This window comes from Myotis lucifugus, unplaced genomic scaffold, assembly GCF_000147115.1.
Source record: "Myotis lucifugus unplaced genomic scaffold, Myoluc2.0 scaffold_0, whole genome shotgun sequence".
Classification (NCBI taxonomy): Eukaryota; Metazoa; Chordata; class Mammalia; order Chiroptera; family Vespertilionidae; genus Myotis; species Myotis lucifugus.
The window spans coordinates 36,677,888-36,692,595 of record NW_005871048.1 but is presented as its reverse complement, the minus strand read 5'-3'; the positions used below and the strand labels follow the sequence as shown (position 1 = coordinate 36,692,595).

The 14,708-nt window shown below is 50.8% G+C and overlaps 1 protein-coding gene across 1 annotated transcript in view; it reads right to left on the bottom strand.

The window, feature by feature from the left end:
* The window catches only part of LHFPL2 (LHFPL tetraspan subfamily member 2), a 132,454-nt gene that overhangs the window by 52,376 nt on the left and 65,370 nt on the right, over nucleotides 1-14,708 (bottom strand). The gene's annotated exons all lie outside the window — the stretch shown is intronic.

Below are 14,708 nucleotides of genomic sequence, written 5' to 3'. Positions count from 1 at the left end.
CCCCCCAGGACCTCATCAAGTCCAGGGCCTCCTCTGCCAGGGCAGGCCCTCACCACCCTCCTGGCTCTGACAAAAGCTGCCCCATTCCTGCCAACCCGGCGGGGGGGGGGGGGAAGCCCAGACACGGCCCAGGCATTTCACGCAGAGGAACACGGCTGAAGTCACACAGCCACCTCCACGCGAGCGTCTCACATCTTAGAATATTATGGTTTGCCCTGTACTGTAAAGTCCACAGAAAAAATGTGAAAGCTTTAATGGCATTTTGTTTCAAGTTGAGCAAGTTTGCTAGAACGTGGGAAGAAAAGCCTTCAGTTTCATAGGATAAAAGGGAAGAAAACCCATTTCTGGTGTGGGCCACTCCCATGACGCTTTAGCTCTTTGTATCCCACAAAAGGAAACGGGCTTCGCCTGAGCCCTGGGAGACACCACAGGGTGGGACATAAAGGAACGGTTTGGCCGAGGAATCAGAGAGCAGCTCTGCACTAAGTGCGTGAGGACCCTGGCCTTCCATCCAGGTCGCCCTGCAAGTCACTGTGGGAAACAGAGATAAAAGCAAACCTCAGCAAGCCCCCTGGTGCAGAGACCTGCTTCACATCTCAGTCCTACTCCTGCTCGTCTCATTTCCTCAGTGCTCCCCACAGGAGAGGGGCTGGCCACAGCGCCCGGCCACAGCGCCCGCATGAGGGAGGAACTAAGAAGTGCAAACACCTAGGGCCCCTTCCCCAGCAGAGCTGCCCAGAACTGGCACAGCCAGGGGAGAGGGAGGGGGCAGGAGAGAGCACCTGAGCTCTGCCTGCTAACTCCCAGCCCCACCCACACCACTGACGCCCTCCAGGCCCGGAGCCCCCTGCACAGGAAGTGGGGAGGCTGAGTCCTCGCTCCCCTGACAAGCCTGCTGGGTGCCCCTGAACTCCATCCCTAACCACAGACACATCACGACTGCTGCCCGCTGGTCTGTTACTGCAGCTTATCCCAGAGCTTCTCCGCAGACCTGACCACACCATTTCCACACGACACAGATAGACAGCGATTTCTGGAATTCAATCAAAAGCACAAGCTGGGGCCTCCGGTCTCAGAATTTTAGTGATCAGACAACTGGTCATACCCTTGGGAAGGACTTGGGCCTTCTCCCTCAGGGAGGCGAGGGTCCATCACAGACCCACGAAGGAGCTCACTGGGTTTTCATCTGTGAAGATCGCTCAGTCATGGCTTCTGCTGCCAGACTTCACTGCAGGTTCTGAGGAGCCCATGCCAACACCACACCAATTCCACAGGCTGAAAGCAGCTCTGGAGAGCACACGGGATTATGGGAGAGTGGGGGCACCCACAACACCCCGGGGGGTGAACTCACATGGGGATGGGGAAGGATGCTGTTATTCAAGCAGAACTTGGCCAGTAGGAGGTTGGTACCTCTTCAACACAGTCAGCCAGATGTTTCCCAGAAAGATTCCCCCAAAGAGACAGAGGAGTGCCGTTTTCCCGCCTTGAGAAGAAACCTCTGCAGCTTATGGAACCGGTACCAGCTCTGCCCTCGTCACTCTGTCAGTTCTGTCCTGCTGTTCTCCAAAAGGCAGGGTAAGAAGCCTCCTCCCACTGCACTATCTACCTTCAGCCTCAGGAAAGTTTTAAAATTAGCGAAATAATTTATTCATAGCTTTTATGTCTGGGCTATTTTTTTTTGCCCTGACAATTTTGGTAAAGTCTGCTCCATTAGTCACCAAACTAGAGGCCTGGTGCATGAAATTCAAGGGGAGGGGGTCCCCTCAGCCTGGCCTGCGTCCTCTTGCAATCCAGGACACCTCGGGGGATGTCGGGCCTAAACCGGCAGTCAGACATCCCTCTCGCAATCTGGGATGCTGCATGCACCAGTGACCATACTTTTCATACAGGTGAAAGGCATCTTGCTGTTGTATGGGCAGCTACATTTATTTTTTTGCCCTGATTATAAAAAGTAGTACATAACATGATCCTTCTGAGGCAGTAATACCATTTTCCCTATCTTATGGGTGGAAAAACTGAAGCAGAGAGAAGTTAAGTAATTGGCTTTGTCACACAGTTATAAGTGTCAGAATCAGGGCTGACCACAAAATACGCAAGCCAGAGTCCATGCATGTCATCACTGCATCATCCTGTTTTTCAGTGTTAGAATAGCCTTGCCAGGTTTTAATTTTTAAATCTAAGAGACTGTTCCCAATATATAGGGTAGGGTCCCTAGGCCTGGCTAGTGATCAGGGCCATCTGTGGGGTGACTGGCAGGCGGGGCCATCAGGCCCCCCGCCTCCTCCTGCCTTGGCCACTGCCGCTGGTTGCCTCCCTTTTAGGGGGCAGACACTTAATGCAAGGTATAGAGCGTCTGCCTCCTGGTGGTCAGTGCACATCATAGCGACCAGTTGTTCTGCCATTCGGTCAATTTGCATATAGGGTTTTATTATATAGGATAGTACATATTACGTCTACAGTGTTCGGGGTCTCCCAACCATACGCATTTTGACCAGCAAAATCATAATACACAATAGTAGGAATACTGAAGAGTCACCACCACACCGTGCACAGAAAATGTCGTTGGGATGACGAGAAACACCTGCCAAAGCACTTGCCTGTTCTCAGCTTAGGCCAAATACAAGATGACAAAAATGGAGTGGGTAACTCCCCAGTCTGTGTGCCTTCACCCTTCCTCAGAGTCCTGAAGGTCATGGTGAACTACGTCACTTAAAGTCTGACGCTCCCTGGACCATCAGTATGGGCATCACCAGGGAACTCATCAGAACTGCAGAGCCTCCCAGGCAGAGCTCCTGAATCAGAACCTGCACCCAGCACTCTCAGGCACGCACAGTGTAAGCAATGCACCAAGACCCTCTCCTCCCACCCCCAGCACCCCCACCTCAATAGCACATGTACATTGGCCTCAGATCTGAGATCAGCCTCTGCTCCCAGGAGGCCACTGAAGTTTTCTCCGAGGGGCCCAGCTGCCATGGCTGGCAGTCCACCCACCTGGCTGCACCCTGGGCCCCGCTGGCCTCCCTGTGGAACTGTCCGAGATGGCTAGAAACGTGCAAGGCATTTTGTCCCCCAAAACGTTCATTTATTCATGAGGAAAAAGATCTATTTTTAGGTGTCAACTGCCAGGGTATCCTGGCTCACCCAGTGCCTCTCCTCCCACTTGCCCAATTAGAAAGATCATATTGTTTCCTGGCATACAATTCCAAGGGCACTGAGCACAGGCAGGGGACCCGGAGAGGGCTCCAAGAACAGCTCTCAGTGAATGGAAACAAGATGATTTCTGCTCAGAGTAATTTCCTCAGCACCCACCCTTTCCTCCCATCACAGACCCCATGCTGAAGGGATGCCAAGGCCACATGGAAGTAACGGAACACCAGCATATGCAAGACATATTTCTGTATCCTCAGAACACAGCAGAAAGAAGGGAGAGCTAATCAGTTAACTCTCTTTATCCCACCCAAGTTGAAAACTTAATAGTCTAACCCCAATTTCCCAGATGATAGATGAATCCAAGTTTTTCTTATATGCAGGACTGTGCCTAAGAAGGGAGGGTGTAAAATTCAGAAACTTCTGACCTAGCTGTGTTCTCAAATTCTGACTTTTTAGGGGGACACTGGGAATGACCATAAACAACAGAATTTACCTTATTATCTTGGTGTGCTACAGGGAGGGCAAATATGTCTGGCCATTTCCCTTTTTTTTGCTTACAGTAGATGGCACTAATTTATCACAGTGCTTTTCCCAACCAAATCTAGATGCTGCCTTAGGGTCCTTCTCCACAGAGCCCAATCCTGCAGAATCTCAAAGCCCACCCCATGGCTCCTGGATCAGCACGGACATTTGAACAGGATCTCTCCCACCCCCCTTCACTGAAGTTTGCACACCGAAGTCTGAGAAGTGCTGGTGCAAGCCGCACCAAAGTGAAATGGACTGTCTACCCCTGGTCTATTTTACTGGTTTCTCAATGCTACATCCCCATTTCTATTCCAACGTCTCCTGAGGTTTAAATCTGGAAGCTTGTAGACTAAAGATGACCCAATTTGTGGCTTTTCTTGGGGGGGGGGGGCGGGGGGAGTGAATCAGTATTCCTGTAAATAATGGGCCTACATTTCCAAATGATAATAGGTGATTAGAGCTAAGTAGCAGCTGCTCTCTAGAGTCTCCAATTTACCCCAGTCTCCACTCCTCCCTATTGCTTTACAGCAGCCCATTTTCACTCATTCTGGCTGTGAACCTGATGTGTGACTATACCATAGACCATAGTTATTTCCAAAACCAACAAGAACCATCACCCATGACATCATCCCCGTCACATTCAACTCTTTTCTCTACTTCTGAAGGTGAGCCCCGCCTGCACTGGCACAGTTTCTCTTCCCCACCTGATGCCTGTGCTGGGGAGAGGAGCACCTGCAGTGTGAGCTGCCTTGTCATCTAGTTCCTGTTCTGTTTGAGATCCACAGGTTGTCTGAGGTCTGCACATACCCCCCCCCCCCACACACACACATAGATCTTTTCTATTGTCTAGTTCCCAGCGTGAAGCACACACCAGGAACCACAATCCTTAAGGGCACGAACTGTAGGTCTGCAACAGAGTTCAAATTCCTAGCCCTGCCTCTCAATAGCCATGTGATGACCCTAGGCAAGCCGCTCACTTCCCCGCCCCCATCCCAGCCTGTTTCCCTATCTGTGAAATCGTGGGAAGCACTAAACCCAGTACTCCAGAGCTACTGTGGGAAACAAACAAAAGACTGTTTGTGAAGTGCGTAGCAAAGACCTAGCATACGTATGCACTCAGTAAAGGTGGTTATTGCTATTATTATACACAGTTGGTGCTCAAAAAATTCCTTAATGATTGACTTTCCCATCACCTCTGACTACCCCACTTCCCAGAGAAACTGAGAGCTTCCAGGCCCTCTGCACTGTCCCCTGGGATAGGGAATCATGCATGACAGTCCATGCGGACTGGTCTCTGGACAGGCTGCCCACATCAGGGTCCAAGGATATGGAGTGGTGGGAGCAGACCTAAGACCATATGCTGGGCATTTTCCATAAACCATGCCCCCCTCCCCCACTTCTACACAAACCAGCCAAATGTTTTGCTTTTAAAAAAAGTGATTAGCATTTCCATAGGCCTCCCTTTGAAGTTGATAAGATATATTTTTAAATTCCATTCTAAGCCACACAAATCTCTCTTCTCTGATCTCACACTGCTCTTGGTGAGGACCACACAGGTCAGCATTAATGCCCTCACAATGTATCCTAGAGGCCCACAACTCTCCAGGACAGCTCGCAGTGGCCTCTAAAGGTGATTAGCACGGTGTGTGGCCAACACAAGTGTTTTAAAAAGTACGTGCACGCGTGTGCGCGCGCGCACACACACGTTTCCTTATCTCAGACAAAACAATATTTTTTTTGCATTGATGTTGTACCAGCAAAGTGTTAAGCAATGTAACAAACATAATACACACCATGCCCATCGATATGCATTCCCTTGTGTGCTAAGAGACATGTTTCATGCTGACTGAACTATGAAATGGAACTGTTCCAGTTCTCTTTGGTAATGTCTGAACCATACCCGGGACAGTAAATGAAAAGGGACAGAACTGGGTCACTGTCCTGTTTGTTTCCTTAAAGAGGGATTGGTGACGATCTCTGTGCTGCAGCCTTTTATCTGCCAACGCTGCAAAACTGACGGGAGAAACATGATGCGTCTTTCCCAAAATAATGGTTTCCATTCGAGTTCCTCCTTTCAGTTCTAAACGATCAGCCACTGATTGTAACAGGCCATAGCCCTTGGCCTCAGCTGTCCTCGGTGGGAACCATGCTGGCCTCACAGTCTCAGTCTTTGGAAAGCGGAAGGGTCATGGGAGGGAACTGGTGGGGAGGAGGGGCCGGCGGGAGGAGGACCACGCCTACCATGTGTAGTCTCCCTGAGATGGGGAGGAAGTGGAGGTGTTTGGGATCATTCCTGGCACCTGTGGTCTGTGGCGTGGATTCAAGCATCCTGTCGCTGCTGCCCCTCCATAACCAGCTTCGTCTTCTACGTGGCACATTAAAGCAGCTACGAAGTTCACTATTTAATAGCAGAGCTGGGCAACAGGTCCTCCTGCCTGCGAGTCAGACAGTGCTCCCCTTGAAGTGCTCTCTGGGGCTGATCTGGAACCACCTGCTTGTCTGAATAAACCACAGGCCCTGCCAGCAGCACTGCCTTGTTATGGGGACACAGAGCTGTCCTCCACAACCTTGGCCTTTAGCAACAAGGAAACCCCAAGGTCTGTGATCTCCTGTGTCTTTGGTGAGAGAACAATGCTGACCTCTGGCATTGCCAGAGCGAATCATGGAAGGTTTAGAGCAGAGCCCGAGGTCTCCAAGAGGGAAACGGGAATGAATATTAGCAGTAGGAACAAAGCACAGAAAATCCCTTACCTCCCACTGAGAGGAAGCGGGTCTCCTGATTAACTGCTTGATACATCACCAGTGAGTGGCTGCCCCACCTCCCCACCACCACCTCCCCACCATCCATCACCCCGCCCGCTCCAGACCTGCACGGTGCTGCTCTCAGCACAGACTCTAAATCAGCCGCCTGGAAAGGAGTCTAGCCGGACCTCGCAGCTGGCGAGTAGTGAAGGTGGGAGAGATGAAACATCTGGGGAACCGGAGGGAGGGGGAGAACGTGGGGACAGCATCCTCCAAGCACTTATTGATAAAATCTGAACTGACCGGAGGCCCAAGGGCCTTAGGAGCACTTTCTTTACGTCTCTCGCCCACTCCTGAGGCCTCCTGCCCACGCCCAAGGCAGCCAGAGCGCAGCAGCCGCGAGGCCTGGGGCCGCCGGCGGCGGAGGTTACAGCGCTCGTATTTCACATGTGCTGTGGCTTGTAGAAGCCACTTCACATTTACTGCCGTGTGGAAAACGTAAAGGCAGCCACGGCCTGTCACACTCGGTGGCGGGCTCGTGGCCGAGCCAGTCACAGAGTCCTCAGGGAGGGAGGCGGGGGTCCCTTTCATAAACTCTTGCAGTGAAGTGTGTGACGGGCCCAGCACCTGATAAATCAGTTACTGAAACAGATCCCGGCCTTCCGGTGGCTGGGGATCCAGTAACACTCCAAAGGGGGGCACGTAAAAAAGAAACCCATAAAGTAATACTGTGCTGCAGAACCCACACAAAAGAGAACTTTCAGTTCAGACGTGCATGGCAGGGAAATGGTGATCATTAAGGCAGCCGCGAGTGCCTGCCTACCTGCTTAGTGAGGGCAGCTGTCAGCTGCGCCCACCTCGCCTACAGGCGGCAGAAACCAGAACCGCTGAGGCTGTTAAACTAAAGAAAATAAAAAGCATCTCCATGTAAAAAATATATTTCTGTAGTAGAAATAACATTAGAATGCTTTGAGTTTGAGTTATGACGAGGGTCCACTTTAAGAGGAAAGCCATTTGTAATTCTAGAACCCTTAAATCTCTGTGACCTTTGTAGTTGTCTTTTAGAAAAAACACACACAAAAAAAACATTGAAGTCAAGGTTTTTGTCCAGCTACCTTCACATCCTCGGGAAATACTCTGCAGCGTTGTGTGAGGGCTCTGATTCGCCATCGGGAAGAGAAAAGCTAACAGTCTCCCAGGGGCCTCGTGTTACCCAGTGCGCGCTCTCCAGCAGGGTCCCGGGGAGGCGCGGGTGTTGGAACGGTAAATGTGCTGTGGCCCAGGCAGGAGGATGACCAAACACCCATTTTTACAGCGCTGCCAAGCCCTTGTCCTGGTCCCACCGGAATCTTCTAGCAAAGGCGCTTGCGAATGGTTTCCGGGGACTTCCAGGAATCGCCTGCTGGCTCCTCCCTGCTGCGGCCAGTGTTTGGGAGGCAGCGGACACGGACACGCTGAGCCTGTCCCGCTGCTCTCGGAGCTCCAGCCAAGTGGACCTCCTGCACGTGCTCACCTCAGTGAAGGTGCCTCCTCACTCCTTCCCACCTCCACCTGTCCTCCAGGGTCCAGTGCGGACGCCACCTCGTCCATGGAAGCCTTTCCCTCTCGGCTACTCCCCACTGAGGACCCCGCCTTTACCTGTGCCCTTCAGCTCGCAGCACTTCCCACAGCACAGGCCTGAAGAGCATGCCATTCCCCCTTACTAGACAGTCCCCACACTCCCCGGGCTCCGCCTCGCCCATCACACTGTCACATCCCCACAGGGATGCGCGCTGGGTATCTGCTCCGAGCCGATGGGCACTTCCCAGAGCTCTGCCCTGCCCACGGGAGGGAGTGTGTGTCCTGGGCAGCACTGGATGGTGTCTCCCATCCTTCCTGCTGAGCTCTCTGGGTTTCTTCTTTCTCTGCTGCCCTTCTGAGAGGGCAGAGCATGGCAGGACGGTCATGCCCTCAGCCCTGTCCCTGAGATACAATCCTAGACCGAGGGCCTGGCCTCCTGGGTGCAGGGGGAGAAGGCGAGGAGCCCTGGTTGCTGTGCAGGCCCCAGAAGCACAGTAGCCCAGGGAGGCCACGGTGGGGCTGAAGAGTCTTTCCTCAGCCAGTCAAGTCGCCTTCAGGTACCCAGCCAAGGACTGCAGGAGACAGGGAGATCTGTGCACAGTGACAACGAGGACAAAACATCACGGGGCCAGGGCAAGACTAAAGCCACTGTTACACGCAAACTGGAGGCAGAGCAGGTGACTTGGGAGGCGTGGCAGGAGCCTGCCTTAGAGGACTGGCTGCTTCATCTGCTGCTTCCATTTCTAATTTCCTTATATTCAGGAAAATGTACAAAATGATTTTATGCCAATATCACATGCCCAAATGCTTTCCTGAATATAAGGAAATTAGAAATGGAAGCAGCAGATGAAGCCAAATGCTGGATGCAGACCCACTTCCAGTGGCCAGGCAGGTGGGAGGGGCAGGCTGCAAGCACTCCCTCTGGGCTGTTGTGAGGGGCTGGGACCTAAGCATGGCCGACCTACCTAGGACCAGGATGGGGAGCCGAGGGTGGCTGATCAAAGCCACTGACCACCCCGCAGTGCCAGGGTAGCCATGAGAAAGAGATGCTTGACTTGCTGATGGAGAGCCCCCCAGCTCTCTGAGCACCCAGGCTGCTGCAGACAGTAAACCCCACGAGAGCAGGAACCGGGTGTCTCCCCTACTTGCTATCATAACCTGCACAGACCAGGTGTCCAATACCTCCCTGCTATGTGACACCTCAGAAGGTAAAACAGCTCAGATCTTTGGTTGGGAATCATCAGAGGGAGCACATTTTAAACGCAATGTGCGAAGGGCAAACCGGCCCGGTCCATTCCTGATACAGGAGGGGATGAGGTGGGCATATATAATCTCTAAATCAAAATCGAGCGTTGCTTTCTTATAGGCCCACCATTTTTACAAGAAAAACTTAGCCAGGAAAACATCGGTTGTGATTTTAGTCGATAGGATTAATATGTATTATTGGTCTGAATCCTCAAGTTGCCGATGTGCAGATGTGGCGAGGATCCACAGCCTTGCTGACTGCGGCAGTTTTAAAGCTGCTTGTTCTGGCAAGGTCAGGCCACCTTGGCGTGAAAGCCAGGCCAAGGGCAGAAAAGCGTGCCAGTGCGTCTTGGGCCATTTTCCTGTGCGCACGGATGTGCATACGCGCATGCACACACACACAACAAAACACAAAAACAAAAGTACAACCAACGGAAGAAACTGGGCAGGCATTGAACTGCGTCTTCGTCTGCTTTTCAATAACTGGGTCAGAATCTAAACTTTTCTTTCTTTTCTTTTCTAAAAGAAAACATTCCCTAACCAAAATATGGAATTCATCTGCATTGTAATCCCAAGTGGAGAGCAGACTCATTTCCTCTTGATCTGTTTCACTTACTCCCACTCGATCTTGTTTCTCATGGACAATGAATGGAAACACTCCCCTGTAGGAATTTCAACCGCCCTCTCTGAGACAGATGTTTTGGAAACCACCGACAAGCCGCCTGTCACTCTAAGGCCAATCACACACGCTTCCAGCCGGTTGGGTCCAAACCATGAGGTGTTTCTGCACAACCGTCTCTACTATGACCTGTACAGTCTTAGCTATCTGCCACCTCAGATCGGATAAGTATCTGCAATTGAGCAACGTTTTCTCCATGTGCCCTTTCACCAACACAGGCCTCATGGGGAGGCCACATCTAAGGCTCTATCTCAGCAACGGCATCATCATCTGCTGAAGAATCAAGAATGGGCTTTTTCAGGCGTGTCTCTGTAAAGACCTAGCACAGTCCAGTCCTTCAATGAAATGGTTACTGTCAGGAAGTGAGCTGGGCACTTGGGAAAGAAAATGAATTTTTATAAGCCACCGGGGCAGTGTTCATAAATTTCAGCGGGGCAAATGGGGCCCTCCTGGCTTGAAAGAATTATTACTCAGTGCTTCCTAAGCACCCACATAAGTTCATGTTTCTCCCTGAGGGCCTCACTCGCTCCATACGACCAGCTTTAGTCTTGTTTAAAATGGGTGTGATGCATGGAGGCAGATCATTCGAGCCACCTGGATGTGCTGTGAAATAGTTTCTCAAACAGTTCCAGCTTTTCCAAATGCACCTATAAAAACAAAACTAAACGCCTGCTCAATTCACTCTTTAGCAGCTCTACTTGGCTCCAAAAGAGTCAACAACACAGCAGAGCGAAGTTTCAGCAGAAACTTCCGGTGACTGACAAGAATAGGACTAGGTTCATGTGCATCTGGAGGGGCATGAACCAAGTCAAGAGCAGACCCTCAAGAGAGACCCCTCCTTACCCAGCCTTTGCTAAGTAAGGCCATTATACAGAGGATGAGTTGGAGAAGCTAAGGCAGACTCTGAGAAGAACACTCAACATTTAAAAACTTAAAACCCGTGCGAAGGTCATTCTCATGTGCCTTAGCAATGGACTTCAAGACTTCTATTTTCCACTGCACCAATACAACCCGGGAGCCACTACATCCAGGCACAGACATACTCCCAGAGCTGCACATGCCTGTAGTATTAGCACACACTGCTGAGGTTAGCCTATCACCTCCTTTTCTCTACATTCTTTTTTCTATCAATGAGATCATTTACATGTAATACTAAATTTCAACTTTATATGGAGCAATCTTTGAGTGGAATGACCATTAAGTTGTAACTACAATAAGACATTTTCTCAAACTAGGTATCTTTAGGTAGTCCATTTACCAAAACCATTGGGGGCAGGGGCTGGGGGGGGGGGGGAGAATACCCACACAGAGACAAAATTAAAAGGGATTAACAGAGAGCGTCAATACAGAACATTTAACGAGAATAGGACCAAATGACCTATCCCCAGCTCCATCACTGTATTAGCTGTGTGTCCTTGGGCAAATTACTCAATCTCTGAGCCTCAGTTTCCTAATGTGTGAGATGGGAATAATAACAGAACCTGCATTTCCTAGCATGGACCATGCACCTGAGGCATAGTGCTCAGCAAACGAAAAGCTCTCAATAAATGGTCGCCTTTATCACATGATTCTCAGTAACCTCAACTCCAGGACTTCCTGGTGCTGCCGCAAACAACACAGTCTGGCAGAGTCACCTGCATCCATGACCAGAATTGGCCTCTTGTTCACCTTGCCACTCAGAGGTCACTGTCTGCATGTTCCGTTTAGACTGACTAAGAGTTTCCTGATGACATAGCAGTCACACTGAAACATCTATTTGTTTAGCTCTTTGCTTTTTGCTGCTTCCAAATGCCTGTGGATTGATCTATGTGGATCCTAGAAATGTAATCGTTAGTTGCTTGGCTAAGGAGGCTTCTCTCTGTGTTTGTTTTTACTAGAAGTCAGTCCTCTGAACCTGCGGTTTGCAAACTTTCTTTCTGAGCATGGAACACTATCAAACAGGATCTGACAAGCAACTCCAGTTCTGCATATGAAACAGATAAAAGCGGAGCTGTGCTGACTATAAAACAAAGGGTTGACAAGGACCACCTTGATCCCACCATGCTAGGCAGCCCCTAAAATGCCCCTAGGAACTGTAGCATTCTGTGGAGCATGCTCAGAAAACACTGACCTAAATGGCTCTCCCAATCTGGATCTGGCCACATGGCCTGAACTTGAGTCTCATTGGTGAGCTCCTGCCTTTCATCTCCTAGCTTCATCAGGAACAACAGTCAGAGGCCCACAAACCACGATCCCTTACTCACTGACGTTCCTAGCGTGGCTGTGGTCGGTGCAGATACCCAGACCCTGATTTTCTTTGTTTACTGACTGAACACTGAGTTACAGCAACTCCCCCCGCAAAATGCCCTGGGACCACAGTGTTTACATGGCTGTGCCCACCAGTGTGCAGGACGCATGATATCATTATTACTGGCTTCTGGAGAAGCCATGTTCCACTTACAGTTCTCTGCACCCATTAGGCCATGCCATACAAACCAAGCTCAAGGCAAAGACTCAAAAGAATTTTTCAAATAATTATCCATGAAAATGCCGTTCCTATGGTGAAATACACACTCCTTACAGTGCTTATGAAGTACCAGCAGTTTCCACACGTATGAAATGTTCCAGGGAGAAAAAATTAGAGAGAAATCCGGACCAGGGGATCAGAACACTGGAGCAGCTGGGCAAAGTCATCTGCAGAAAGCCCCAGACAAGGAAGCAGGCCCCTCCTCCCGTTTAATTGCTGCTCAGCGGAAGCATGACATCGACTTAACTGTGGGAAGGCGAGAGGCAGAGGGGGGCTTGTTCAGGGTGGTCTGAGGGAGACCAGCCAGGAGTGATGGGGCTGGAGCCAACCAACCAAAGATCCCAACCAATCGTGAGGAACATAGTTCCTCCCCAGAAAAAGCCGTTTCACCTCCCGAGGGACCGGCTGGAAGGCTCCCAGCCTGAGTCATTTGGAAACAGACTTTACGAAGCGCTCCAGAGTTTCCCAGGGGAGCGATTGGCCATGATGAAGGGGAGGCTTCACGACCAAGTGGGTCTTGTCCAGCTCCAACTCCCATGATTTCTGGAGCCTTCTGCTTCTTCCCAGATCACAGTGGCCAGTCTGGCCGAAGCATGACCGTGAGGATCTTCCGGTCTGAGCATTTTAAGGCCTGGGTGTAGCTATGGACATGGCTCTGAGGCCAGTCCCAGCATGTGAACAGCCCCACCTGGACTTGGGGTGCTGAGAAGATGGAGGGTGTAGTGTCCCTGGACGTGGTGCTGCCAGGCCCAGGCACTCAGCAATCAGGCCTCAGCAAGGGGCACGGCCCAAAGCCCCTCACCAGGGGGCTGCTGAAAACGTGTCCCTTTCAACATCTGCTAATCAGATTTGCCCTTAGGAAGCAGTAATAATTAAAGCTACCCTACGATGGGAACACGGGCAAGTCTCACATCCCACAGCTGGCCGGCAAGTGGAGCAGGTGGGCCGCACCCGAAGCTGTGTCTGCTTCAATCTAATCATTAAGCTGAAAGAATGAAGCCTCAGTGACACTGGTCCTTCAGATAGCGACAGCCCTCAGCAAGATGTCGCTGAGCGCAGGTGGGAGGAACAGCTTCTCCACCGGCTCCTGAGGCAGCACTGGCACGACCCTCACCCGACCCCTCAGGCTGCAATTAGGCGCCATTTTCTGGTGCTGTTCATCACGTGCCAAACACATTATGTTCTTGTTAACTGTTCACTTGCCTCAGGTTTCTGGAAAATTCCTGTCCAGAAATTTCGTTGTAAGCCAGAAGAGCCTCATGGAAAGTATCTGATTAAGCACCCATTTTTTTTTCTTATTTCAGAGTTTTTGTTGGGTGCGACTGCTTAAGTTAGTATATCCGTTAACTATTGTTGTGTAACGAAGCTCCTCAAAATTTAGTCAGCTGGCGAAGATTTCATTCACATGCCTGGCGATTAACACTGCCTGGCGAGGGGCCACCACAGCGCTCCTCCTCTTGCGGATGAGAGCCTCAGGGAGTTCCAACAGGGCGAGGCAGACGCTGACAGACCTCTTGAGGTCAAGGCTCTGGCACTCACTTGTGCTGCATCTATCACTCCAAGCAAGTCAGAAGGCCTACCCAGACTCTAAGGGCAGGGAAGCACAGCTCCAGCTCTGGATGGGAAGAGCCAAGTGGATGTGTGGCCTTTGTAAATCTACCACATGTCAGCATCTCCCCAGAGTGACATACAGAATACATGCTAAGATTCACTCTGACTAAACTCCCCAAGTTTAAAATTCAGTGTAAGTAACATAACCAATAGCAGAACAGGAGGCCAAAAGCTATCCTTCCACAAGGGACTGACAAACCACTAAAGAACCACTATTTCTTAACCTGCCTATTTGGCCACCAATCTGTACCCTCCCACACAATTTTCTGCTGAATCAGAAGGAAAAAGCTCATCCATCCTCAAAACCAGGTTTTCCATCGAAAGCTCTCAATAGCTATGATATGGGGGGAGGGCGGGGGGGGGAAGGGGAGTGATCTAATGCTCTGGTGGGAGCATAATGGTCCCAGTGGAGAGTGAAGATTCACGTGGCCTGGGCAGAGTCACAGCAGCGTTTAGGGCTGTTATGACAAGAGCACTCACAAGACAGGAACAGCAAAAGCCGTCTCCTCAAATTCAAGGATGAGACCCCCATCTCAGCCCCTGCATGTGGAGAAGAGCACCAGTGCACAGCGAAGGCATGCTGCAACACTGGATGCTACACACAACATGAAAAAACATCCCATGTACGTTTTCTATTTGCTCTTGTACTGGGGAGAGTGACTGACAAGGGGCAGACAAAAGGATCTATGG